The sequence below is a fragment of the Acinonyx jubatus genome, chromosome A2 (assembly GCF_027475565.1).
Source record: "Acinonyx jubatus isolate Ajub_Pintada_27869175 chromosome A2, VMU_Ajub_asm_v1.0, whole genome shotgun sequence".
In the NCBI taxonomy this organism is placed as follows: Eukaryota; Metazoa; Chordata; class Mammalia; order Carnivora; family Felidae; genus Acinonyx; species Acinonyx jubatus.
Genome location: NC_069383.1, coordinates 109,298,134 through 109,310,780, shown reverse-complemented (window position 1 = coordinate 109,310,780; position 12,647 = coordinate 109,298,134).

The following is a 12,647-nucleotide window of genomic DNA, read 5'->3' as shown; positions in this document are numbered from 1 at the left end:
TCAGTCGCCCGGGGGAGTGTGCAGGGAGTGCCCAGGGCCTGGAGGTGTGTAAAAGGGAGACCGGACTTGGAGGGAGGTCCCGGTGGTGGGGCCAGGCCCACCCCCGGTAACCTGGGCTCGGGGACGTGATGCAGGCCGAGGTCCTGAGCACGTGGGGTCTGCGGGGGAGCGGGGCGGGGAGGGGTGGCCTGGGGCTCCTGTCGTGATGGTGAGATAGGGTGAGATAGGCCGAGGCCTCTGGGCAAGCCCAGGAGGAATGCGCTGGCCCCTCTGCTCATAAACCTGCTCTTCCCTGTCCCTGTGTGCTCCGGAGGTCGTGCAGAGGTCGCCCTCAGGAAAGGCTGGCCCAGGAGGCACGGTGGCCAGATCCAGGCCGTTCGCACCCAACGGGCTGTGGCCGGCCCCCGGCGGACTCGGGCTGCGCGGGGCAGGTGGCTCCCAGGGTGGGGCCCGCGGTGCAGCACGGTGTGTCCCAGAGGCACAGCAGGCCGAGAGCCCAGTCCTAGTTCTTGGGGGTCCTCGAGGCCTTGCTCAGGGCGTGCGGAGCACAGCCCCCCCACCCTTGGGAGGCCAAGATCTCAGAAGACCGCAGACAGAGACAGCGGGCTTCCTCTCAGCTGTGGCTGTTGGACTGTTCACACGGGGCCCCAGCCGGAGGGTGAGGCGGGGAGACAGGCTGTGCTTGCGCGGGCCGGGACTCTGAGCCCAACTCGGTCACCCGGCCTGAGCAGGGTGTGGGCCTGGACAGCGTGGAGGCAGCGATGGACACCTGCCCCCAGTGCACCCAGGCCTGAGGATGCCACACTGGCTCCTGGGGGGCACACGTGTGGTTGGGCTCGCTCGCTCCCCCGCTCTGGCTGGTGTTCTCCTGGGATTGAGCAGGCCTCTCTGAGGGGTGGTCCCCGGGTGGTCAGGCTGCTCCTCTCTGGAGCCTTCCTATGTGGCCGTGCTTGGGAGTATCCCCAGCGAAGGGCCCAGGATTGGGGGTCTGGGGGTGCCCAGGCCAAAGAGACAGGAGCACCTCCTGGGCTCCAGCATGTATATGCTCCCAGGGAGGCCCTGTGTTAGTTCTGGGGCTCAGCTGGCCCTGCTGGGGCTTGCAGAAGGAGGCCAGCGGCTGGGCAGGGAGCCACCAGGGAGAAGGGCTTCCCAGTCCTCCCCTCAGGGGCTCTCTGGATATCAGACCACGGTGGGGACTGATGCGTCATAGCGCCTGCCCTCCCTGCTTTGAAGCCAGGACTGGAGGGGCGCTTCAAACGCGGATTAATGCTCTCCGGGCTCTGCAGCAGTATCAAATAGCCGGCAGCCTGAGGCTCAGAGAGGCCCCGAGTCCCAGAAGGGCAGACTGGGCCCCTTCGGGCCTGCCGTGGGGGCACAGAGGCCTGGAGGCTGTCGTCTTCCGGGCTGCTCCCTGCTCCGGCCTCTCTCCCTGTGCAGTGGAGGCTGGGGTTCCCGGCCCCAAAGGCCACCCCACCCCCAGCCCACCTGCCAGGGCTGAGATTTCTCCCCAGCAGGGCCTGTTCTCCTGTGTGCAGTGAGGAAGGAAATTGCAAATTAATCTTTATTTCCATCTTGGAAGAAAACCTTAATTCTCTGCATTGAAATGATCCTCGTCATCCCAGGGAATCAATTATGGGCTTTAATTGCAGCCAGTCCCAGCCAATCAGAGCAGGGCAGACCTGCGAGGCCCAAAGCGCACCTCTCTCTCCTCCCCGTGCTGGTCTCTGTCTCCGTCGCCCCTTCTGCAGGTGCACGGAGCGGAGCGATCTGGGACTCTCCGTGTCTCTTTTCTCTCCCAATTTCCTTCACTCTGTCTCTCTTGGTATCTCTCTCACTCTTTCCCTTGGTATGTCTCTCATTGTGTCTCCATCTCTGGGACTCAGCTGCCCCTCCTGCACCAGCACGGGGTGCAGGCATGAACCCCCAGGTCTGACAAGCCCCACAGGGGCTAGCTGGCCCCCGGCCTTTTCTTGCAATCAGTCTCTGGTCCCAGAACTGCAGCTTTGAGGGGGTGCTGAGGGTGAGATGAGTTTTTAGCCTGTCCCTTTCTCCCTGGGTTGCCCAGACTTACCCACACACTCACCCAGAGTGGTCATCCCTGGCCCCACCAGTCATGTCAGGCCACCCTTCCAGGCCAGAGTCATGCTGAGCTCTGTGCCTGGAGATTTGGGTGGAGGTCACGCAATGGGGGAATATAGTGGGGCCCAAAAGATCTGGGGCCCCGGAGATGCCCGGGGCTTCAGGGCAGCCACTGCTCCAGGTTAACCTGGGGACGGGGTCCGGGAGGGAATCCAGGGAAGTCACAGAGGAGTGTCAGGGCCTCACCCTTCAGGGCCACCCTTTCGTCTACAGACACAGGACCGCCCTGAGGGCTGGTCTTCTGGAAAACTGGGCCAAGTGGTGTGCCTAACAAGGAGCTCTCAGGACTCCCCTCATGGCCCACGCCTCTGCGTCTCTGCGCCTCACAGAGCTCTGTCCCTCATTCATCTTTACTTCCTGGCTAATAAGCCACACGGTCTCTTTGAGCAAAAACGGAAACATGAAAGGTAAGGCGACAGTGCCCTTTGTCCACCACCTTTCCAGCGGCCTCTGAGGGACAGTCACCGGTTGTTGGCTTGGAGCGCATCCTTGCTCACCTAAATACATACACCTGTGTTCACAGAGCGCCTGGATTGCTTGACGGAATTTCTTTCAAGGGGCAAATGTCTCATTCTTCAGGTAGCCTTTTGCAACCTCTTTTCACCTGTTTTGGGATCCAGCGCAGGATTCTGGGGGTTCATTCCCTCCACCTGCTGTAGAATACTCCTCCTTAGGGCATCCACTGCATTTGGGGACCGCTCCACACCGATGATGGTTTGTTTTCTCTGCTCCTCCTTGGGTGCACGCGTGGGCGTGCGGTCCTGCCCATGGGGCACTTGCGTTTTACCTTTAGTGGATGCAGCAGCTCGCTATTCAGGGCGGCCGTGCGACATCCCCTCCCTAAACACGTGGGCAAGACCTCCCATCACCCCACCTGTCCACCAGCTCTTGATGTTATCAGGCTTTTTAAGTCTTTACCGGTTTGACCAACGCGACACGGCATTTGTTGCCTTAATTCATATGGGGATGAAGATCATGGCTGCCTAGCATGGCGTGGGGGAGGGTGACAGGGGTCCCCTGGTCTTGGGGAGGTGGCATGGGGGGGCAGAGACCCAGATCCGGGGTGGGGAACAGCAACATGTAAAGTGAGGGGATGACAAACACCGTTAAGGAATCGCCAAGTCAGTGCATGTGTCGTTCCAAATTCTTGCAGCAACCCCAAGGCAGTGATAAAATCCCGTTTTTCGGAAAAGCCCATCCAAGGTGATGATGGTCAGAGTGGGCAGGACAGGGAACTGGGTCTGCCTGACCCTGCAGCCCTCACTCAGGCTGGGTGTAGGGAAACACATGTGCAGAGCCCCACACACATGCCCCGCACACCTGCACACACCCCCGCTGAAACCCACGTACGCAGCTTTGTGGACCCACACCTGGCAGGCTCCAGAATCACCCAGCACATGCCAGAGGGCACCTGCCTGGGCCATTACACAGACTTGTGCATACAGCCCGGCCCAGAGATGTGATCAGACTCATCCGAACAGGTGTCCCATGCTGGCACATGCAGGTGTGTGCCAGCTTCCCCACAGGTGTCCCAACCTTGCATCTGCTCCTGCTCCTGTGCACAGACCCCCCCCTAAAAACTCTGGCCCATTCACGATGGCCCCCGTGGTCAGGCCGAGACCCACACATAACCGACCCTTGCAGACCTTCCTGCACACACCCCCTCCCAGGCTCCCTGGGCAACTCCTGCTCTAGACTATTAACATATTTGCTCAGGGATCTGTGGTCCTAACCAGCATCTTCTGAACTGCACTCAGGGTGGGAGAGGGGACAGGGAGGGACAGGCTGGGGGCCAGTGGTGGGGAGGGAGGGTTGTGGCTGTGGGTATCTGCCTCCATTTCTGGTCACCTTCTCCTCCAACTCAGGGACCTTCCTCTGTGACCCCTGGGGGCTCCCTGTGCCCTTAAGAAGTCCCGGAGACCAACTCAGTGCACTTGGGCCCCACGCAAGGCCTGCATTGGCCAAGGATGGCCCCACAGGAGGTACCTCTCACTGATGAGCTTGCTCTGAAGGCTGGCACCATGCATTCTCCCAACTGATTCAGCCTGCATTTATGGGGCGCCTACTGTGTGCCAGGCTCTGTTCTGGGCACTGGAGCAGAGACAGACCTCTGCTGCCGGGAGCCTCATGCTCTTTTGGGGGGCCCTCTGCTAACCAGGGGAACCACTGAGAAACAGCCCTGCAGATAACTAAACTGGGGGCCGTGGATGAGAGGGACAGGAGCACTTCTCTCCGGGGAGGTCAGCCGTCTCTTCGGAGATGATACCTGAGCCGAGAGAAGGAGCCAGCAGGGCAAGGGCAGCTGGTGGAAAGAACAGCTAGTAGGAGGGGGAGTAGGGGACAGGGTGAGAGGGCCAGCAAGTGCTGGGAAGGGGGGCAGCCCTGACTCGCAGTGGACGGACAACGCTGGGTATTCGTGCTCTGGCTCCCTGGCCCTGGAGGAGTCGTTCCCAGGACCGAGAGCACAGCTGCCCAGCAGGGTGATTCATGATGACACAACTTTTTGGCACCCGCCCTTCCCCCCCGCTCACTCCCTCTCCTGCTGGTGCTTCCCCCCGACCCCACTGCCCGAAGGTGAAGGTTGCTGTGGGGCACATAGGCCAGGCCAGCGTGGCCAGAAAGGGTAAATACAGCAATGATTGGGCCAGCTGCATTGACGGGGACATATGCTCCATGGTAGGGACCCACGGGGATTCGACATGGACTAACTCATTCAATCCTCAACAGCCACGGATGCCCAAAGAGTGTGGGGCACCCGGCACGTGTGCTAGGTGCTGGGGATGAACAAACAGACAGAAACTCCTGTCTCTGGAGCTCACATTCGGATGGGGGACACTGACAGTAAGTGAGGTAAATGGGCAAGATATTCAGTGTGTTAGAGGGTAATAATCTCTAGGGAGAACACTGAAAGCAAGGAGGGATGAGAGGGTTCTGGGGGGGGTGACTATTACTGAGGCACCCAGACAGGGCCTCACAGAGCAGCGGGAGGGAGCAGGCTGAACGGGGGTCAGAGGGAACAGCAGGTGCAAAGGCCCTGAGGTGGGGAGGCCAGTGGAGCTGGAGCAGGTGGGTTTGGGGAGGGTAATGGGACAGGAGGTTCGGGAGGTCACTGGGCACGTGTGTAGACCTGAGGGAGGTGGGGACCTGGGAGGTTCTCCACAGAAGAAAGACTGATGACAGGTGTGAACAGCAGCCCTCCGGCTGGTGTGAGTGCGGATTGCAGGTGCTATACGGCAGAGCAGGGGTACCGGTAAGATGTGTTGGCCATTGCCCAAGCCGGTGGTCTAGGGCGAGGAGACACTGACCCTGGGCAGGTGCCAAGGAGGATGTGAGAGACAGAGAGGGCCGTGGGGGCTGCTCTTGGCATCACCAGCTTTGGGAAGGGACCACAGGTGTCAGTAAGTAGCTCAAGGTCACAGTCAGTAAGTGGCAAAGATCATGTTTTAATACGAAATCTGCCATTCGAAAGCTGGCAACAAACATTTAAAAAAGGTAAGGGGCATGGGACAAATAAGGGGCTGTCCCCAGCCACAGCAGAGGTGTGCACTCTGGGGCAGAGCCAGGTCTCAGGGGGCCCAGTGGGTGGGCAGCCGTGAGAATCCATCCAGATCCGGGGTGGTGATTTGTGTGGCACCCTGCTGGGCTGCTGAGGGAGGCGGGCAGAGGTGGCTGTTAGAGCATCCGAGGCAGGAGGGGGTAATTGTGTGTGGGGGGGAGGGTTGGGGGTGCACAGAGAACATACAGTTGGGAGGAGGGAACTGCCCAAGGCCCCACAGCTGGGGTGGGAGTATTGGCTGTGGGAAAAGACTTCCAGAGAGGGCAAGACTGGGATCCACATCCACAGGGACATATGCGGGCTCCCGTATGTCTGCAGCAGGGCCCGGGGGCCCCGGGCATGTCCCAGACTGGCCAGAGTCACTGCTGACTGATCCTGTTCATGTGTACTCTGAGTCATAAGCAGAAACTCAACTGTAACCAGCTTCAGCATCAAAGAGAAGTCACTGCCTCACATAACCTGAGGGTAAGCTTCAGGCATAGCTGGTTCCAGGTATTCAGCGGATACCTTCAGGAATCTGTTTCTCTCCATCTGTCTGTCAGTCTTTCCTCGGTGTAGACGTCACTCCTTTGTGGTGTAAACGTCATTCCCTTTGTGGTACCAAGATGGTCATAGCAGCTTCAAGTTGATATCAACCCTAGCGAGAAGACAGGGCCTTGTTCCCAGGGGCTCCAGAAAAAGAATGCAGTGACATGCCCAACCCCTGTCACCCCCGCATTTTGGGGGGACTGTCCCCTCCCTGAGTTTCTACCCCACACTTGTGAGGTAGAAACGGCCAGAATGCTCGGGGAGGGAGGAGAAAAAGGTGTAGGAATTGTCCCGGGGAGCAATGGCACCCTCTGGGAAGGGCATGGGCTCTGCACCCCTCCAGACTGGTGGCACGTCCCCATCCCTCACCAACTCCCAGGGGACATTGGGCAAGTCCTCAGGACCATAAAGCCCCTCCGGGGCCAGGGCCAGAAGGGGAGCTGGGGGTGGGGCTGCAAACCACCAGCCACGGACAGAGCTCACTCCTGTGGCTGGGTGCTCTGCTCCCCACAGGGCCTGACTAAACACTCCCCTGAGCACCCCTGAGCCAGGCTGCGGCCTCCAACGGCCCAAACACCTCCCTCCAGGTGGTTTCATCTTGGACACGTCACACTTGGCCTGTCTGGGCCTCAGTCACCCAAGGAAACCAGGGTGAGGATTCTTACCTTGTAGGGTGTCCCGCGAGAAAGCACGTGATGCACCCTGCACCGAGTCTGTCGCATGTCAGTGGGGTTCCCCCCCACCAACTCTGTAACACCCCCAGCTTCCCGGAATCCTCTCGTCTTGGCTGGATCGTCCCTCTTTCAGGGGCAAGCTGTGCCTGGATGAAGCAGCAGGGGGTGAGCGTGGGGGGAAGAGTGCAGGGGCACAGCGTGAGCAAAGGTGTGGCGGTGGAAAGAGTCTGTCAGGCTAGGGGCCCTCGAGAAGCTTGTTCGGAGCTGTCTAGGGCTGAGGTGGGACTGGGTGAGTGGGCAGGGGAGGCGGGGGCAGGGTGGGGCTACTGGCCTGGTAGCAGGTCCTGCCAGGTGACCTCAGGCTTGGCCCTGCCTCTCCGGGCCAGGGTCCCCCCGGCTGCACTGTGTATAGCAGTGGCCCAGATGCCTCGGTGGGGGCTGCTGGCTGGGGGGACGGGCGAGTGGGCCCTGTGCAGAACCAGCAGCCTCAGTGTTTCCACCCGAGATGTGGGCACCCCCGGGACTGGGCCTCTTCCCACTATCTTCCGGCCACCGGGAGATGCTTATCTGGTTTATCAGTGGCACCCCGTGACTCTGACAACCGTCTCTCCTTATCAGCAGCTCACTCGGCTGTCCATGGGGTGGCGGTCGCCCTGCCGGTCAGCATGTCCACGTGTGTACCGAGACCCCCAGTTCCCAGGGACCTGCACCAGGACCAGCTAGGCACTGGGACCGGGCTGGGCATGTGCACTGTGCCCAGGGGACAAGAGTTGGCAGCGGCCGTTTCCCGCCTCCCCCCCAGGGTTTCCTGTGCTGGGGGGCTGGGGCAGGGGACAAATCCTCCCCCTGCCTCGGTTTCCCCTCTGTGAAGGAAATCCAAGAAGCCGATCCAGGGGTCCCCAAAGCTGTTCCTTGCCTTGCAGCCCATCTGTAAGCCAGGGGCCTGCAGTGCCAGGAGGGGCAAGGCAGCTCTGCCCCTTAGGGGGCCAGGACACCACCCTCTGAGCCCTGACCTCCTGTTTCAGCGCCACTGTCCTTTGAGCCTCTTCCCCTGCTCTGGCCATCGGCAGCCATCTGTGAGGGGAGTCCCGAGGCCCAGAGAGAGGAGGGGGCTGGTCTGAGGCCCCACAGGGACACAGAGCATGAGTATCAGGCACAAGGAGCGCTGAGGACACGGGCCTGGAGAATGTGGGGACCCTCGGGGGGATGGAGCAGGGGACGCTTGCCCAGCCTTGATTAGCTTGGGCTCAGCCCAGGGGAGGCTCCGAAGCCAGGCTGCTGCAGGGCCCCCCTCGAGGGCCTGGGCGGTGGGGTGGGTGCGTTTCCCTCCACCCTGCCGAATACTGAGAATCAGCGAGATGTTGCTGATTGATGGCTATCAGCCGCCCCATCTTCCGGCTCCACATCTGATCAGGGAGCGCATTGCCTCATCTCACAGCACACCCGTTACACAACAGTCCTGCCTGGCGCCCACTCCCGCCCACCTGCCCCCAGAGGTGTCTGGCCCGCTTCCGTTGGGACCCTGCCCGCAGCCCCCCGCCCCAGCACTGCAGACCGTTCCTTCCCCGTCTCCAGCCGCTCCTCTGCCTTCCTTCTGGGCTCCCCTTGCCGCCGCCCGAGTCTTAGATGCATGCCCCTACCCAAGGGCTGCGCTGGGCCGGCTCAGGAATCCACACCATGCTCATCAGGAGGTCTTGGCCAGACCTGGCCCCGCTGCTGGGTTCCCCTCTTGGTGGGCCCGCGCTGTGCCCAGTGACCCTGCAGAGGCTGCCCAGGTGTCCCGGGTCTCCTCCCTCCCGGCTCCCTCTTGCACCCAAGCAGCGTCAAGGCCAGCAGAGGACATCACCTCCTAATCATTCCCGAACCGCCTCCCCCCCCCCCCCCCCCGCCCCCGTCTCTACGGAGCCCCGCCCCCACACCCCTTCCCCTCACAGCACCTCCTTCCTGGCCAGTGGCCTCACACACCTTCCCCACGTGCGGCGGGTCCCCAGTGCTAATGGTGGAGGCAGTGGTCTTGGGTGTGGGCGAGGTTAGTGGCCGTAGGAGGACAGTCTAGGGACAGCATAAGGAGCTGGCGTGGCAAGTACTGTTTGGGTAGTGAATTGGGAGGACACAGGATGGGCCAGGCTTGGCTTCCGTGGCCTGGTGTGGGCTCCAGCCCCGGAACCCTTGGGAAATTTCTGTTTCCAAGGCCTTCCCCTGGAGCTCTGGGGAAAGCCTGGCTCCTGCCCCCTACCTGGCCTGTCCCCCGACCCTGCCTTTCTATATCTGAGCCGGGGAGCCCCTCTGGGCCTTCTCACCCTCAGAGGGAACTGAAGAGACGGGGAGAGGAGGGGCCCTCAGAGGCTGCGGGTATGATCACACCTAGGGACAGATGCTGGGGTGGAAAATGCAGGGAGAAAGGGTGCGAGGGGAGGGCTGACCAAACTCCAGTGGTGCCTGTGCTTCGCAGGTGACCAGCCCCCCCCCCCCCCGCCCGAGCCCGCACTTCTCAGCCTCCAACCTGCCCCCGTCAGCTGGCTGTCCAGCAGGGTCTGTGCTGGACACAGCTCAGGGGCCAGACCGGGCCTCGAGGTGTGGCAGGTGGGAGAAGTGAACGAGACGCGAGAGAGGTGGATGTGGAGACCCAGAGACAGAGTGGCGCTGGGGGAGCGAAGGAAGACGGCCGTGGGGATGCAGGCTGAGTTTGCCGCCACGGATGCTACCCGCCCTGCCACCCCGGGTGGCCTGGCCACAGGCACCCTCGCTGGCCACCTGCCTTAGCTCGGTGGGGCTTGCGGGACCCACCCCGGGGGAGGGAGTAGGGCGTGGGCAGGGCGGGAGAGCAGAGGCTTGGCCCCAGCAGAATAGGGTGGCCCTTAGCAGCCTGACTCCCGGCCCTGGTTGGTGGTGACTGTGCTGGAAGCCTGGGGGCTCAGGGCTGAGTCTGTGGGGTGCCCCTTGAGGGGCCAGGCAGGTAGCCGAACCTGGCCCCTTACCCCAGCCTCCTCAGGTCAGCCTGGGCTCCCAGCTGGCCTTTATCTGGAGCCCCAGCTGTGGCGACGGGAAGTGGCCGTTTCTCTCCGCTGTGCTGTCTCCCCACCAGACCTGGCGATAACGTGGGAGGGTGTGGGGGGATGGAGCAATACCTCGTGGTGGGGTACACAGGGAGGCTCCGGGGCTCATGACCTCTGACCTGCTGGCCTGGGGGAGGACAGGAGTCTGGGGTCCAGGGTGCCCCACCTCACCGCATCCAGGGAGCACCAGGCTGTGACCCCAGGACCTGGCACACAGGAGGTGCTCAATAAATGCAGAATGACCAACTCCGGGTCTCTTCCCAAATCTGTCCCTGCTCCCAGCTTCCACCCCTCGATGCTGAATCCCCAAACCTTCTCCAGAGCCCTCTTCTTCCTCCCAGGGCTCAGCCTGCATTGCCGCCTCCCCTGGGCTCCTTGGCCAGTCCTGGGAGTCCTCCTCTAGCTCTGAGGTCTCTTGGGGCCCTGATCTCCAAGCCCTGGAAATTTAGCATAGGAGTGTCCAGAACTGGCAGGAAGTTGGGGTCCAGAGGGGTCTCTTGAAACCCCGACCTGAGGCACTCTCCCTGCCCCTCCGTGCCCTTCAAGGCCACTGACAGCAGCCTCCAAGGCCTCTGGTCCTGCCCAGCCTGCCTGCATAGCTGCCCCCTTTGCTTCCCTTGCCCCCCCCCCCCCCCCACAGGCACTCAGCAAGGGAATGGGGCTCCCGCAGGGGACTCCGCAAGACCAGAGTTGGGGTCGGCCGCCCCCCAAGGGAGTACGCAGGGCCCCCCTCACCAGCATCTCTCCGCTGCCTCCCCGCAATCAAGCCCTGGTGCTGGCTGAGCTTGGCTAATTAATGGCATGACTCTGTTATCAGCCAAGTGTTAATTACTCTTTTTAATCAGGGCTGCCTATGTGGAGGCTCCTGGAGGCCCGGTAGGGGCTGGAGGGAGACTGGGAACCATGACCTCATCCCTCCTCACGCAGGCCCTACCAAGTGCTCTCCTGGAGCCCTCGCTCCTGCTGTGCCCCCTGCTGGACGGTACCCTCCTCCCCCTGGCCAACTCCTACTCTTTCTTCGAGACCTTGCCTAGGTGGTCCCTCAGCGAGAGGCCTCCCTTCGCCCCAGTCATGGTGACGGAGGACAGACAGAGCTCAACAAGGAGGTGGGAGGCTGTGAGCAGGACTGGCCTTGGGCTCCAGAAGCAGACTTGGAAATGCTAACCCCGGGGGAAGGCAGAGGAGGCAGGGAGGGCCTGAGGCCTGGATCAGCCCTAGGGTGAGCTGGCACTGAGAGGGTCTGGCTCACCTTGAGGGGGGCTCTGGGTCCATAGAACGGGGGCAATGAGCTTTCTGCTGTCCCACCAGGTCCTGGGGACCAGGCCCCACCCACTTGCAAGTCCCTGTGGCCCCGGACACATGTGTTGCCACCCTGTGCACACTGGACCCGACACCCCTCTTCTTAACCCCACTCCCACACAGATGCACCAGAGATCTCCAGCCTGACAGACCACCCTCAGAGATACATACACACCTGAGACCGAGATCCATTCACATGCCCAAACATACACAGACACAGATACCTGGGACACACACACACACACACACACACACACACCCCGGCAGGGCAAGAGGCCTGGGAGAACAGAAGCTGCCCCATCTCCTGCCCTGGGCCCCCAGGGCTTCCCGTTTACGAGACTTTATCTATCAAAAATATATTAACCCAGAAGCCTGTTTCCATCAGAGTCTCGATTCCAGGGACATTTCCAGATAAGCCTTATCTCATTGCTGGTGCATTAGCCCCGCTGGTTGGGGGCCTGCCAATCACGGCTGCCCCTCCTGCCCCAGCCGGTGGCAGGACGCCTGCCCATGACTTCATTCTGTATGGGCGGGTGGGCGGGAGCATTAGGCGGGGTGCTGCTGCCCCTTGTGCCTCCCCCCCCCCCGCCCAAAGCAGGGTCCCAGAAGGCACCTCTTTCCAAGGACACACCCAAGGCCTTGAGGCAAGGGTGTCATCCAGAGCCTAGGCAATGGCACCGGTCGGCTGAGCCCCAGCTCCCACCACCTCCCCCATCTATAATTGAGGCGATGCTTCACAGACCACATTCCCAGATTTGGGAGTTTCCGCCTGTGATGGTGGCTGCAGTGTGCTTGTACTCTCTTCTGGAGCACCTAGGGCTGGCGGGAGAGTCAGGGGAAGGGGGCCACTGCCCGTCAGAATGCCCCTGGGCGCTGGCCCCCGCCCCTGTCCAGCCACCCTGGCTGCCCTTCTCCTTCAAAGGCTGTGCCCTGGCCCAAGCCTGCTAATGGGTGCTCGGGTTTCTTCCGATGCCAGGCCCGATAGGGGCTTCTCGGAGCAGGCCGCCTCACCGCACTCTCTGGGGGGGGGGGGGGGGGGGGAGGGGGGACTGAGGCTTCTGGGAGTCAGTCATACCCCAGGCGGCTCTCCCTTCCCCTCTGTGCCTCAGTGTCCTCCACCTGAGCCCGCCTCCTTCCCTGGGCTTTAAGGAGTGTGATCTTCAGGTGAGGTGGGAGGCAGGGAGACAGGTGCAGGTGGCTGTGGGGACGGTCACAGAAAGATGTTTGATTTGGCACACAGCTGGGCCTGGGGCAGCCCGCACCACTGGTCAGGGGTTTGTAGGCCCCTCACCTTCCTGTGTGAGACCCTGTGTGCTGGTCCCATCCTCAGGGCAGTGGGTAACACGATGGGCCCAGTACCTGAAGAGCCCCACAAAACAGCTGCTTCTGTTCTCA